Source organism: Prosopis cineraria, unplaced genomic scaffold (genome assembly GCF_029017545.1).
Source record: "Prosopis cineraria cultivar Desert tree isolate PC_DT_omini unplaced genomic scaffold, ASM2901754v1 PC1, whole genome shotgun sequence".
NCBI classification, from domain to species: Eukaryota; Viridiplantae; Streptophyta; class Magnoliopsida; order Fabales; family Fabaceae; genus Prosopis; species Prosopis cineraria.
The window spans coordinates 28,787,238-28,802,201 of record NW_026555332.1 but is presented as its reverse complement, the minus strand read 5'-3'; positions in this window follow the sequence as shown (position 1 = coordinate 28,802,201).

Here is a 14,964-nt window from a genome sequence, read left to right as displayed (position 1 = left end):
CACAATGACACGAAATGGAAGGCAGAGCGGTTTATAGAAAAGACGCGTCCAAAAGTACCAGTAACAAAGTGCTTTATTCGACATTACTACTTATGAAGACATGTGTCATCAGTTAAGAATGATCGCTAGAAGAGGGAGGGAAGCTGAGGTTGAGAAGAAGAGAGATAGTATTGGAAGATTTACTCCTTTTTTAGGTTCGTCGAGCAATGTTTTAAAGAACCCTGTTTATAGCTTGATCAGTTTTGGAGCTTTTAGAAAGAGGAGCTTTATTAGAGGCTCTTAAACTTAAACTATTCAAAGAGGTTCAATGCAGAGAAGTATTGGGATTAGAATTAGGCCTTTGCAATTTTCAAGGCAAGCTTCAAATGTGCCAACTCCTACTTTTAGCACTGGAAGGTCACCTCAATGCAGTATCTGTGGCAGATTTCATGCGGGAAGATGTTGGTCCTGTTTTAAGTGTGGGAAGCCAGGCCATATCGCCAAGTATTATCCTGATGGTGGAATTGAGGAAACAAAGTAGCGGTCGACGGTTTCATGACAAGTATTTACAGTTACACAAAAAGAGGCTAGAGCGTCTCCAAACTTGATCAAAGGTATCATTTCTGTTTTTAGTAATAGAATAGAAGCGTTGTTTGACTCTAGAGCTATACATTCTTTTATCTTGGAAGAATGTGTAGATAGACTAAAATTAGAGTTGGAAGAGTTACTTGTGTTGATTAAGGTGATTACACCTTTAGGGTCCTCAAGTATTACTAGTAGAGCATGTTAGAATATGAGGAACAACATGCCAAGCATCTTAGGATCGTCCTTTAGATTCTGAAAGAGAACAAGTTATATGCCAAGTTCAATAAGTATGAGTTTTGGCTAAAAGAAGTCAGATTTATGGGCTACGTGGTATCAGCAAATGGGATTTTTGTTAACCGCATAAGGCTGATACTGTGTTAAAATGGGAGTGACTTAGTTCAATTACGGAGATTTGAAGTTTTTTGGGATTAGCTAGATACTACTGAAGTTTATCCAAGGTTTCTCTCAGATTGCTTCCCCATTGATAAAGTTGACCCATAAAGATCAACTTTTGTATAGGATGATAGGTATGAGATTGCATTTCAGACATTAAAGGAAAAGTTAACTACTACACCAGTGTTGATAATTCCCAATCCAAGACTACCTTTTAAGGTACACACAGATGCTTCTCTAAGAGGTTTGGGTTGTGTGTTGATGCAAGATAGATGAGTAGGGGCTTATACATCAAGACAATTAAGATCGTATGAAGAAAATTACCCAACCTATGACCTAGAACTTGCAACAGTGGTCTTTGCACTGAAGCTTTGGAACCATACAAGTAATGGTTTAATATTTAGTATGTTCAACGACCACAGGAGTTTGAAGTATTTGATAGATCAAAAAGAGTCGAACATGAGGTAGAGAAGGTAGATGGAATTGCTCAAGGATTATAACTTTGAGTTGAAATACCATCTGGGGAAAGCTAATGTGCTAGCTAATGCATTGAGTAGGAAGACACTACACATAGCTAGTTTGATAGTCCAAGAGCACAATTTAATAAGTCATTCATCGATTTTCAACACGATGCACAATTGAAAGCCTTAGTTGGTCCCTATACTATTATGATCAATAATGATTTCTAGAAAGAGTTAAGAATGGCACAGTTGGAAGATGAGTATGATTTTAGGATTTGAGAAGAGGTTAAGTCAAATTTATATAAAGACTTTAGTTTTAATGCTAATAGATTCGTGGTATAATAGGATAGAATCTATGTGCCTAATAATGTGGACTTAAGAAGAGTGATTCTAAATGAAGCATACTATAGTAAATACACTATTCACCTGGGAGCTATAAAGATGTATCAAGACGTGAAGCGTTACTAGTGGTGGCCAAGAATGAAGATAGAGGTTACTGAGTTTGTAGTACTGTGCTTAACTTGTTAGAAAGTGAAGATCGAGCATCAGAGGCCGGTAAGGACATTACAGCCACTAGAGATACCTAAGTGGAAATGGGACAGCATTTCCATGGATTTCATCTCTAGATTCCAAGAACTCAGTCCAGTTATGATGCTATTTAGATAGTTGTTGATTGGTTTGGGAAGTCAGCTCACTTCTTAGCCATCAGGTTCAGTGATTCTCTAAAGAAGTTGGTAGAGACTTATATCCAAGAGATTATGCAGTTGCATAGAGTACCTAAGGATATAGTCTGTGATCAAGATCCAAGATTCTGGGGAGCATTACAAAGAGTTGTGGGTATTACTTTAAAATTTAGTACCACTTACAATCCTCAAATTGACGGGCAGACTGAGTGAACTATTCAAACTTTAGAGGATATGCTATGCTCTTATGCGTTAGAGCTATATAGTAGATGGGATAGCCATTTCCATTAGCTGAGTTTGCGAACAACAACAATTATCATTCCAGCATTCAAATAACACCATACAAATCTCTGTATGGAAGGAAGTATAGATCGCCATTATGTTGGACCGAGCTAAGTGAAAGAAGCATAATAGGGCCTAATATTGTGGATCAGACCACTCAAAAGATTGAGTTGATAAGGTAGAAGCTATTGATAGCTTAAAGTAGGCAAAAGAATTATGCCAATCGAAGAAGGAGACTACTAAAGTTTCTAGTAGGTGACCATGTGTTTTTGAAAGTTATGACAGTAATGGGAATCTAAAGATTGATTAAAGCTAAGAAATTAACTCTTATATTCATGGGTCCATTCGAAATCTTAGAGAAAATTGGGCCGATTGCCTATCGGATTGCCTTACCTCCATAGTTATTTGGGATTCATGATGTGTTTAACATATGTTAACTTAAAAAGTACCAACCAGATCCTTCTCATGTGATTGAACTTGAAGAAGTAGAGTTGCAAGAGAATATGACCTACCGAGCAAAACTAAAGTAAATAGTGGATGTGAAAGATAAGCAATTAAGAAACAAGACTATTCGGCTGGTAAAGGTATTTTGGAAAGGTATAACTCCTGGTAATGCGACCTGGGAGATAAAAGCTAAAATAAGGCAGCAATACCCTCAATTGTTCCCTTAGGTATGTGTGTGCTTGTAGTTATTTCAATTTTAGGGACAAAACTCTTAAAAGGAGGGGAAGACTGTAACATCCCAAATTTTTAATCTTGCATTAAAGAATGATTATGAAACAAATTAATGATTTAATGTTGGATTAGGATTATAGATAATGAAGTGTTATTTTGACTCATTGGGATGTTATATAAATAAATGTGAGTGAAAGAGTTGAATCTCAAAGCAAAGCGTGTGAGCATATTGAGGATTTCCCTCGCTATACCACGAGCTGCGGTGGAGGATGGGTGCGCCACGACACATGGTACAAGATTCTGATAAATGAGGTCATGGCAGCTTATGAAACTAGAAGAAGGAACAAAGAAAAGAGGGTCAGGCATGGAGAAGAGAACGTACCTCCGCTAGGGCTTTAGTTTTTAGGAGCAAGGATAATGTTTCCAACCTATTACTTATCGGGTAAGTCTCGTACTGTCTTAACCTCTGATTCTACCCTATTTTCTCTTAGTTTTAACTAGTGAGAAATTGAATTTGAATGTTTTAAGGAGTTGATTTCTTACCCTATAGTAATAGAAAGATTCTCCGAAACTAAACAGGTACTTTGTGACTAGTTTGAGTTAGAATGATAAAGCTTTAAAGCTGTAGGCACGATTTGTCCAAATCTAGAAAAAGTAGTGATAGAAAGTTGATTGTGACAAAGTTAATGTAAGGATTGGCTATAGTGGTTGTGAATAAATGTGATTAAGGGAAATGATAGTGATTAGGTACTTAATTGAGATAATTGGCACTTTTATCAATAGTAAAATTAACTTTAGTTTGCCAATTTTGTGTAGATTATAGCGTGTGACATGTGAATTATGAAAAGGAGCTTGAGTAGGGTTGTTGGAACACAAGTAACCCATTCTAGTGAACAGAAGTGTTGAGGTAACCATATAGTTTATTATGTTTATTAACTATTTTAACTGTGTAAAAGTAATTGTATAACTGTGGTTTAGTTGGTTTTTATGCACGATTAGGTATTGAAAACAAATTTAGCATAAAATGGATTTATGACGAGTTTAAGGATTCATAGCTTTGAATATATATATATATATATATATATGTATATATATATATATGTATGTATGTATGTATGTATAGTATGTATGTATGTATGTATGTTATAAGTAAAAGTATATAGTGTGCAAATGTGAAAAAAAAGGTAGTGAATTGTGAAAAAAAGCATGATCATAGAGGGTGAGAGTTTACCCAGGATATGTCGAGGTGTGTGTGTGTAAAGATATTTGAGTGAAAAATTCATATGGTTGATCTGGCAGCATGGGACATCCGGTACAGCTTTATACGGGCTGTTACCATGGGTGATCCGGTATAGCATACTATAGGATTATTACCATAGGATATCCGAGCAGTTTGGCAACTCCTTATTGCTCGTTAGGGTACGGTTAGGAGTCAACGGCGCTTCTATCAAAAGTGTGTGAACAGGGAAACCATAGTCTGTATGTGGGTTTTTGGCTAGGTGTTTCTACCACCAAAAGTGTGCTTGGGTCAATAAGTGATTGATCCAGTAGAGCTTATGGTTTCGTGTCGGGGAGCATTGGAGGTTCAATTGCTAGGTAATCATGCTAGTGTGTGTTTATGTGGAAATACTTTGAAAAGATGAAATTTCTTCATACTTTGATATATATATCTTATATTGCCTTAGTTTTGTTATTTTGGTATGGTTATTTGTGATAACAGACATTTAACAAACAATAATGGGTAATGAGATTTTTATCTCACCCGTGGTTATTTATATTTTTAAATTATAGAACTAGTGTTTTAAAAGGAAAAGACATAGGCTAAGTTGACATCTCTCGCCTAAGCCTTTTGTAAGAATTGGTGTAATGAATCTATAAATTATTAGTTAAGAACTTGTGTATAAGTTGCTATAAGAATTGAGTACCGTGTGATTTTGAAATCTTAGCCCCTTTGTGTGTAAGTGCATAAATGGTGAGAAAGACCATACGGGCTAGTAATTGAGTATAAGTGGTTATGGCATGGTCATATATGAGATGAGTGTAGAAGATATGGCCTTGTGTGGAATTGAGAAGAAGAAATGTGTCTTTACCTAAAAAAGTGTGATATGGGTAGTTTATAGGCCAATTGTGTGTGTGTGTGTGTTATATTGTCAATGTGATTGGTCAATCAAGTGTGTATTGTCCAACTAGACGTGGTCAAGGCTCAAAAAGTGACTAATAATGTATGGTTTTCAATTAAGATGCTCGAGTAGCAAATTTTGACTTAAAACGGTCAAAATGCATTTAGGTGTCTAACTTTTAAACAGAATATCGGATTGAGACGAAACCAATATCATTAGTTAGAATATGTGACAAGCTTCATATAGATGCTTGAACCACCCCAATCAAACATCAAATGCAGATTCAGGTGTGTGCACCGCAGTGCATGTATCTACATGCTGCGGCGCACAACACAGAGAGTTGTGTTGTGGTATCTGTGCTAGTTTTCAAATTAAATGATTTAGGATTGATTAGTAATATAAGTAAAAGGGTTGTATGATAATGTCAGTAAGGGCATTACAAGCAGAGATTAGGCTTGTGAAAGAGAAGCTCAAGAGAGACTGGTATCAGAGGAAGCACATAGCAGACCTGAGCCATCTTAAGCTTTAAAAAGTAGACACGTTGTGGGAGTTACTATTAATTCATCCATTGACCGAGCTTGGAAGATTTTTGTGAGGTTCAGTCCACTAACATTTGATGATAGTATGAAAAAGGGGGAAGCCGAGCAATAAATTAAGCACCTCAAGACCATATTCGAGGTAGTGACCTGCATGTCAGCAAAAAGTGATATTGGCTATAGTTCAGATGGTCAGAGCGGCTAAGAGATGGTGGGATTCGGTTAAGCCATCTGGTGGTGTGAGGTATTCCTAAGAAGAATTCAAAAGGGTATTTTTTGACTACTACTTCCTAGCATCCTTTCGTACTGAAAAAGAGAAGTTTCATTCATTCAGGCAAGGGAATCTGGATGAAGAAGAATTTATCAAGAGGTTCAATGATCTATCGTCCTATTCCACATACTTATAGCACCACAATGACACAAAGTGAAAGGCAGAGCGATTGCTAGAGAAGATGCGTTAAGAGTACTAGCAACGGATTGCTTTGTTTGATATGACCACTTATAAAGAGATATGTTATAAGATAAGAATAGCTGCGAGAAGAGGTAGAGAAGTTGAGGCTAAAAAGAAGAGAAACAGTATAGGGAGATTTACATCTTTTATAGGTTTATTAAGCTATGTTTCAAAGAAGCCTATTTATAGTTCAAGTAGTTTTAGAGCTTATAAGAAGAAGAGCTTTACTAAAGGTTCTTAGACCTAGACTGTTCAAAAAGATTCAATGCAAAAGGTTACTAGGGTTAAAATTGGGCCTCCACAACCTTCAAGGCAAGCCTCGAATACGCCAACTCCTACTTTTAGCACTAGAAGGTCACCTCAATGCAGTATCTACGACAGATTCCATATGGGCAAGTGTTGGTCCTGTTTTAAATGTGTGAAGCTAGGTTATATCGCTAAATATTGTCCATAGGGAGGAATTGAGGCAACAAAATAGCGATCGGCTATTCTAGGATGAGTCTTCGCAATAATGCAAGAAGAGGCTAGAGCGTCTCCAAACATGATTAAAGGTATAATCTCGTTTATGATAATAGAATTAAAGCATTGTTTGACTCTAGAGATACACATTTTTTCATCTCAAAAGAATGTGTAGATAGACTGAAACTAGCACTGAAAGAATAACATGTGTTGATCAAAGTTACTACACCTTTAAGATCTTTGAGTATTACTAGTAAGGCTTGTTAGAAAGTAGAGATCATATTTAAGGATCGAGTGTCTGTGATTGATCTAATTTACATATCCATGAAAGGGATTGATGTAATATTTGGCATGGCTTGGCTAGCAGCTAATAATGCTATGCTAGACTGTGCCAGGAAGCTAGTATCTTTGCTAGTATTAATGGTAGGGACCAATTCTACTAGACTAGATTTCTGTTAGTTATACAAGCTAAGAAGTTGATCAGACAAGGGTGTTGTGCTTATATAGTAATATTTATGGCTAACAGTGTGTATGATAAGGGTATTGAGAACATTAGAGTGGTGCATGAATTCCCTAAAGTATTTTCAAAAGAGATGTTCAAAATGCCTTCGGAAAGGGAAGTTGAGTTCTTAATAGATTTGATTCTTGGTACCAAGCCAATTTATAAAGCTTCACATCAGATGTCTCCCTCAGAATCGAATGAGTTGAAGAAACAAATTGAAGATTTGCTTGATAAAGGGTTCATTAGACTGAGTATATTGCCTTAGGGATCGCCGATATCGTTTGTGAGTAAGAAGGATGGTAGTTTACAACTGTACATTGACTACTGATAGTTGAACAAGGTGATGGTGAAGAATAAATACCTTTTACCTAGGATCGACAAACTGTTAGATCAATTGGCAAGAGCCTCATTCTTTTCTAAGATTGACTTAAAGTTAGGGTATCATCAGCTGAGAGTTTGTGAAAATGATGTACTTAAGACAGCTTCTAGGACACGTTATGAACATTACAAGTTTCTTGTCATGCCATTTGATCTAACTAATACACCTGCGATATTCATGGATTACATGAACTATATATTCAAACCATATTTAGATCAGTTTGTTGTGGTTTTCATCAACGACATTCTAGTTTATTTGGAAAATGAGGAAAAACATGCCAAGCATCTTAGGATTATCCTTCAAGCTTAAAAGAAAACAAGCTATACACCAAACTCAGTAAGTGTGAGTTTTGGTTGAGAGAAGTCAAATTTTTAGGTCATGTGGTGTCAACAAATAGGATTTCTATTAATTTGCATAAAGTAGATGCTGTGTTGAAATGGGAGCAACCCAGCTCAGTTACAGAGATTCGAAGTTTTTTTAGATTAGCTGGGTATTACCGATAGTTTATCTAAGGTTTTTCTCATATTGCTTCTCTATTAACAAGATTGACTCTAAAAGATCAGCCTTTTATCTAGGATGATAAGTGTGAGACTACATTTTAGAGATTGAAGGAAAAGTTGACTACTATACCAATATTGATAATCTCGAATCCAAGGCTACCTTATGAGGTGTACACAAATGCTTCTCTGAGAGGTTTGGGTAGTATGCTAATGCAGGATGGGCGAGTAGTGGCTTATGCATTAAGGCAACTGAGACCGCATGAAGAAAATTATCTAATTATAATCTGGAACTTGAAGCAGTGGTCTTTATGCTAAAGATCTAGCATCATTACCTGTATGGTTTAATGTTTAGCAACCACAAGAGTTTGAAATATCTGATAGATCAGAAAGAGTTGAATATGAGACAGAGAAGGCAGATGGAATTGCTCAAGTATTATAATTTTGAGTTGAAATACCATCTAGGGAAAGCTAATGTAGTAGCTGATCTATTAAGTAGAAAGACACTACAGATAGCTAGTATGATGGTGCAAGAACATAGCTTAATGGAGTCTTTTATAGATTCTTAGCAAGATGCGCCACTGAAAGCCTTAGTTGGTACCTATACTACTGTGATCAGTAGTGATTTTTGGAAAGAGTTAAGAATGGCACAGCTAGAAGATGAGTATCTTCTTTGGATTTGAGAGCAAGTTGAATTTGAATTTATCTAAGGATTTCAGTTTTAAAGATGATGGATTTATGGTTTATTGGGATAGAATCTATGTGTGTAATGATGCCGACCTAAAAAAGGTGATTCTAAGTGAAGCATACTACAGTAAGTACACTATTCACCTAGGAGCTATGAAGATGTATCAAGATGTGAAGCATTACTAGTGGTAGCCAAGAATGAAGAGAGAGGTGACTGAGTTTGTAACATGGTGTTTGCAGGTCAGGAGGTTAAAATCGAGCATCAGAAGTTGACTAGAACATTACAGTTACTAGAGATACCTAAGTGGAAATGGAATAGCATTTCCATGGGTTTTATCTCTGGATTGCTAAAAACTCAGTCAGGGTATGATACTATCTGGCAGATTGTTGATCAATTGATGAAGTCAGCTCACTTTTTAGCTATCAGGATTAGTGATTCTCTAGAGAAATTGGTAGAGACTTATATCCAAGAAATTGTGCGATTGCATAAAATGCCTAAGGATATAGTTTTTGATTAAGATCCAAGATTTACGCCCAGATTTTGGGGAGCATTACAAAGAGCTATGGGTACTACTTTGTAGTTTAGTACGACTTATCATCCTCAGACCGATAGGTAAACTAAGCGAACTATTCAGACTTCAGAGGATATGCTATGATCTTGTAAACTAGAGTTGCATGGTAGCTGGGATAATTACTTACCATTGGTTGAGTTTACGTATAACAATAACTATCATTCTAGCATTTAGATGACATCATATAAAGCTCTGTATGGAAGGAAGTGTAGATCACCATTGTGTTGGACAGAGTTGAGTGAAAGAAGCATTGTGGGTCTAAAAATTATGGATCAGACTACCCAAAAGATTAAGTTGATAAGGAAAAAACTATTGACAGCTTAAAGTAGATAAAAAAGTTACGCTAATCGTAGGAGAAAACCATTGGAATTTCTAGTAGGTGACTATGTATTTCTAAAAGTTATGCCAGTAATGAGAATCAGGAGATCAATTAGAGCCAAGAAATTGACTCCTCAATTCATAGGTCTGTTTGAAGTCTTAGAGAATATCAGGTTGGTTGCCTATCGAGTGGCTTTACCTCCACAATTATCTAGGATTCATGACTTGTTTCATGTATCTCAACTCAAGAAGTACCAACTGGATCCTTCTCATGTGATTGAGCTTGAAGAGGTAGAGTTGTAAGAGAATATGGCTTATAGAGTAGAACAAGAATGAATAATAGACGTAAATGATAAGTAGCTAAATGATAAGTAGCTAAGAAATAAGACTATTCGACTAGTGAAAGTATTCTGGAAAGGTATGACTCATAGTGACGCGACCTAGGACATAGAAGTTAAAATAAGGTAGCAATACCCTCAATTGTTACCTTAAGCACGTGTGCATCGATAGTTATTTCAATTTTGGGGACAAAATTTTTAAAAGGAGGGGAGAACTATAACATTCGAATTTCTAATCCTGCCTTAATGACTGATTAAGGAATAAGTTAGTAATTTAATGTGGGATTAGAATTTTAGATAGTGAAGTGTTAAATTGACTCATTGGGATGTTATATGAGTAGATATGAGCAGAAGAGCAACATTCTAAAGCAAAGCATGTGAGTATCGTGAGGATTTCCCTTACTGTGCCATGTGCTACGGTTGAGGGTGGGTGCGCCACGGCACATGGTGCAGAATTTTGATAAATGAGATTATATCCAACTCGTGAAAAATAAAAGAGAAATTTGACGTGGAGAAGAGGTAAACTTCTATTAGGGCAATGATTTTTGGGAGAATAAATGATGTTTTCAACTTGTTACTTATCGGGTAAGTTTCATACTACCTTATCCTCTGATTCTACCTTATTTTCTCTTAGTTTTAACTATTGAAAAACTAAATTCAAAAGTTGTAAGGAAATAATTTCTTACCCTACAGTAATAGAAATGTCCTCTATGACTAAACTAGTACTTTGTGATTGATTTAAGTTGAAACGATAAAGCTTTAAAATTATAGGCACAATTTGACCTAGTATAAAGAGAGTAATGAGCGAGGATTTGATTGTGAGGGAGTTAATGTTTGTAGTGAGTGGTAATTAGTCATAGTGTGTGTGAGTAAATGGGAATAGAGGAAATGATAGTGATTAGGTGTTAAATTACTACAATTGGCACTTGTAGTCAATAAGACAATTGACCTTGGCTTGCCAATTTGGTGTAGATTCTTGAATACGATGAGTTGAATAGCTAAAGAAACTTGAATAGGGTTGTAGAACATGGGTAACCTCTTTGACAGAAAGGTTGAAATAACCATATAGTTTGTCATGTTAATTAGCTATTATAACTTGGTAGAAGTAAATATGAAATTGTGAATTTGTTGTATTATGAGATATATGCATGATTTGACATTGTAAAACAGTTTTAGCATAAAAAATCAATTTGTGAAATGAAGTTTAAAGGGTTATTAGTTTCGATGAATGTGTATATGTATATATTTATATATACGTGTGTGTTATGAAATATGGAAAGTGATAAAATGTATGAAAATCATGATCATAGGGGGTAGGAGTTCACCAGGGCATGTGTGGATGTGTGTGTATGGAGATATGAGTGAATAAATCCATATAGTCAAGCTAACACAATAGGATATCCAGTGCAGCATATTATCGATGGTACCATGGATAATTCGGTATAGCATATTATAGGACTGTTACCATAGGACATCCGGGTAGTCTGACAACTCCCTAGTGACCATTAGGGTGTGGTTAGGAGTTAACGACGCCTTTATCACAAATGTGTGATATGAGGGAAATCATAGTCTGTAGTTGTGATAGATTACATTTGGCCAGGTGTTTTTACTACCGAAAGTGTACTTAGGTCAATGGGTAGTTGATCTAATAGAGCCTATGGTTTCATATTAGGGAGCTTTGAAGGATCGGTGGATAGATGATCATGATATTATCCTGATTGTGTGAAATCATTTATGATAGAAAGAGAAATTATGTTACTTTGACTATATAAACTATTGAAATGGTTTTTGGTTACTTTCATGCAGTTATCTATGTTAGTGAACATTTATGCTATATCGGTTACTAAGATTTTTTTCTCACTTGTCGTTATTTATATTTTTTAGGTTCTAACAGTTGTAATGCTCAAGGGAAAGATTCAGGTTGAGAATTGTGATGTTATTGATAAAGCCTCATGAGAATTGGTGTAATAAATTTATATATAAGTAGTGGTAAATGTGTATATAAGTTGTCTTAGGAAACTTGTGCATTTTACTGTGAGTTTTTGAGGTGTTTGGTGCTTTGACTTCCCTAGCCCTATGTATATGAGTGTATATGATGAAATGATAGTGTAGGCTAGTGGATGAATGATGATATGTGTGGAAATAATGAATGTGGGATATGTATGTGAAATTGGCCTTGTGTATGAATAAAATTGAAGAAATATGAATTTGCCTAAGTTATGTGTAATAGATAGTTTATAGGCTAATTGGGTGTATGTGTGTTATATTGTATATATAATTGGTCTATCAATTGTACATTGTTCATTTGGATGTAGCCAAGGCCCTAGGAGTGGCTAATAACATATGATTTCAATTTGATATGCTCGAGTGGCGAATTTTATGTTAAAATAATTAAAATACACTTAAGTGTCCAATTTTTGAACAAAATATCATATTGAAAAGAAATTAGTGTCATTAGTTAGATTTTAAAACAAGCTTCATGTAGGAGTTTGAATTACCCCAATCGGACAGCAGATGTGAAAATGGCACACTTATGAAGTTTGTATCAAAATCTAAAATTTATCAGCAGATTCTGATACATATGCGATGGCGTATGTGTCAGTAAAGGACAACATGCCGTGGTGCATGGCACAGAGAGTAACGCTGGGGTCTCTGTGACATGAGCTGTAGTGCATGTGAAACAAGCTACGTTGTGTGGCCCCCATTTTGACTTAATTTAGTTGAATTGCACTTGTTGTCTAATTGATTTTGGGATGCTATTGTATAATGCTTTTTCTATGTAATATTTTACAACTCGTATATATATTATAAATGGTTTTAGAAACATTTTCATAGTAGGATCCTAAAGTTTTCAAAGTTAATTATTTTGATTAGTTGTTAGCATGGAGGATCATATGGTCATGGTTAAAGGCATTACACTTTGTACCATATGTCACGGCACACGATACACTTTTGAGGAAAATTATTCTTTGATTTCTTAAGCGTAGGTAAGGTTTCCATGCTTCTATAAGCCCTCTTTATCAAGCATCAATTATATGTTCAGTGTGTTTCCAAAGTAAGTCAGGATCCCATATTTTTAAAACAAATTAAGGGTTTGTATTATGCTATGATGTGTGGAAAGTGTAGTAAAGTTTGGTATGATTTGTGGGACCTTACACTTTCTCACCTTTTCTTCAATTTTCCCACCCAATCAATAACCCATATCTCTCTCAATTCTCATCTAAATCTCATGAACTACTTTCATTCTTCTCCTCTTCTCAATCTTGTCCAAAACCTCTAAAGAAATCAAGGATTAAAGGCTCAAATCAACTATGGGAAGGATTCAATAGAAATCATGAAGGATTACTGGAAGGGAGATGGAAGAGATAGAGTTCACACATTCTTTACTTGCCTAAGGATCTTCTAAGCCTAGATTCTTTTCATCTTACTTCAAGTTGTAATGCTAGATTTAGGTTACAATTTCATTGGTTCATGAATTATGATTTAAGGTCATCATCTTTTGTAATGAAGGAATGCTTGTAAACTCTTTTCACTTGCCTTGTTCAAAGCATGAATTACGTCCATATCATGTTACTACATAATCTTGAGTTAATGTGATATAATTTGTCTTGAATTAGCCTTTACATAATCATGTGGGTTGGTTAATTGACTTGAATTGGATTGTTGCATAATCTTGTGATGATTCTATGTCTCTATCTTACTTGGTCATGGCTATGTCTAGGGAAAGCACACTAGGACACCTAATCTAGATGGTTGGTCATGGCTCTCTTCACTTAATTTAGGGAATTGAGTTAGGTTAATTAGTTAATCCAATTAGGTTTAATTGAATCTAGGTGGAACTTGATCTAGTTAGGAAGGGAACCTTAGTTAATAACTTTAGTTGGAAATGAAATCTCTAACATTGAATTCCTAGGAATCTCCACAATTGACATAGGGTATTTCATCAATTTCCTTTAGCTTAACTTGCACTAGTTTTTTAGATAGCTTAGTGTAGTTTAAACTCTTAAACATTTGGGTAACTTATCCACTTGGTAACCTCACATTTGAATTTTAGCATGCACTAAAGAGATGATCTAGGGTTAACCTTTTTATTACATTAGGGTTAAAGCTAGTATTATTTTAATAGGTGTGTGATTAGCCTGGTCATATAGGCACTTTTCATGTTAAGATATAGGCACTTGTCATTTTAAGATATAAGTAGAAAGAATAACATGAAAGAAAATGTAAGTGTACATCAGTGAAATACTACGAGATCTCATGTTTTCAACTAAATCATGACAAGTACACCATAATCTTTCCTAAAGGCAAGTAGTATATAAACAATAATGACAAGTGTTCAAACTAAACAATGGCATGACATAAATGATATAAGTTGTAACTGTCATGCTCAAAAAATAGAGGGTGACTGACGTATAATATAAATTATATCATACACCCCTTAAATTTTAAATTAAGAAAAATTTTCACTTTCAAAGACATAATTAGATTGGTGTTGAAATTATGACATCTTTAATAATATTTGTTTTAATGAAAGTTTTAATATTTTTATAAAAGTTTTGGCAGAACCTTCCTTATAAATAGGATTTCTAGAAATTTCTATAATAGAACTTATTATAGTATGCATTCAACATATTGGAACTATATTTTCTAGACACAGACAGTCAACATAATAAAACAAAAATCAAGATTCTAGTTGTAGTTAATGTGGAGTACCTAAGACATAAATTTCAAAATAAAACATATAATTGAATATTTACATTAAAAGAGAAGGGATTTACAAAGATGAATATTTATCCAGCACAGTTGCAAGCCCTTAATAGTTGGCAAGAGATCTAGCGTAAGCTAATGAAGCTAAGATCAAAATATTTTTTAGTGAATAGCATCCCCAAAAATAGAATTTAAAAAAGTAAAATAATATACTTACTATTATATGAAATAATTGAAAGGAAAATAATTCAGTATAATAACTCACAAAATCTAGAAATATCAATTATAGGAATAAAACGTGAATGAGTTAAAATTACTTGAATCTGATATGCTAAAGGAG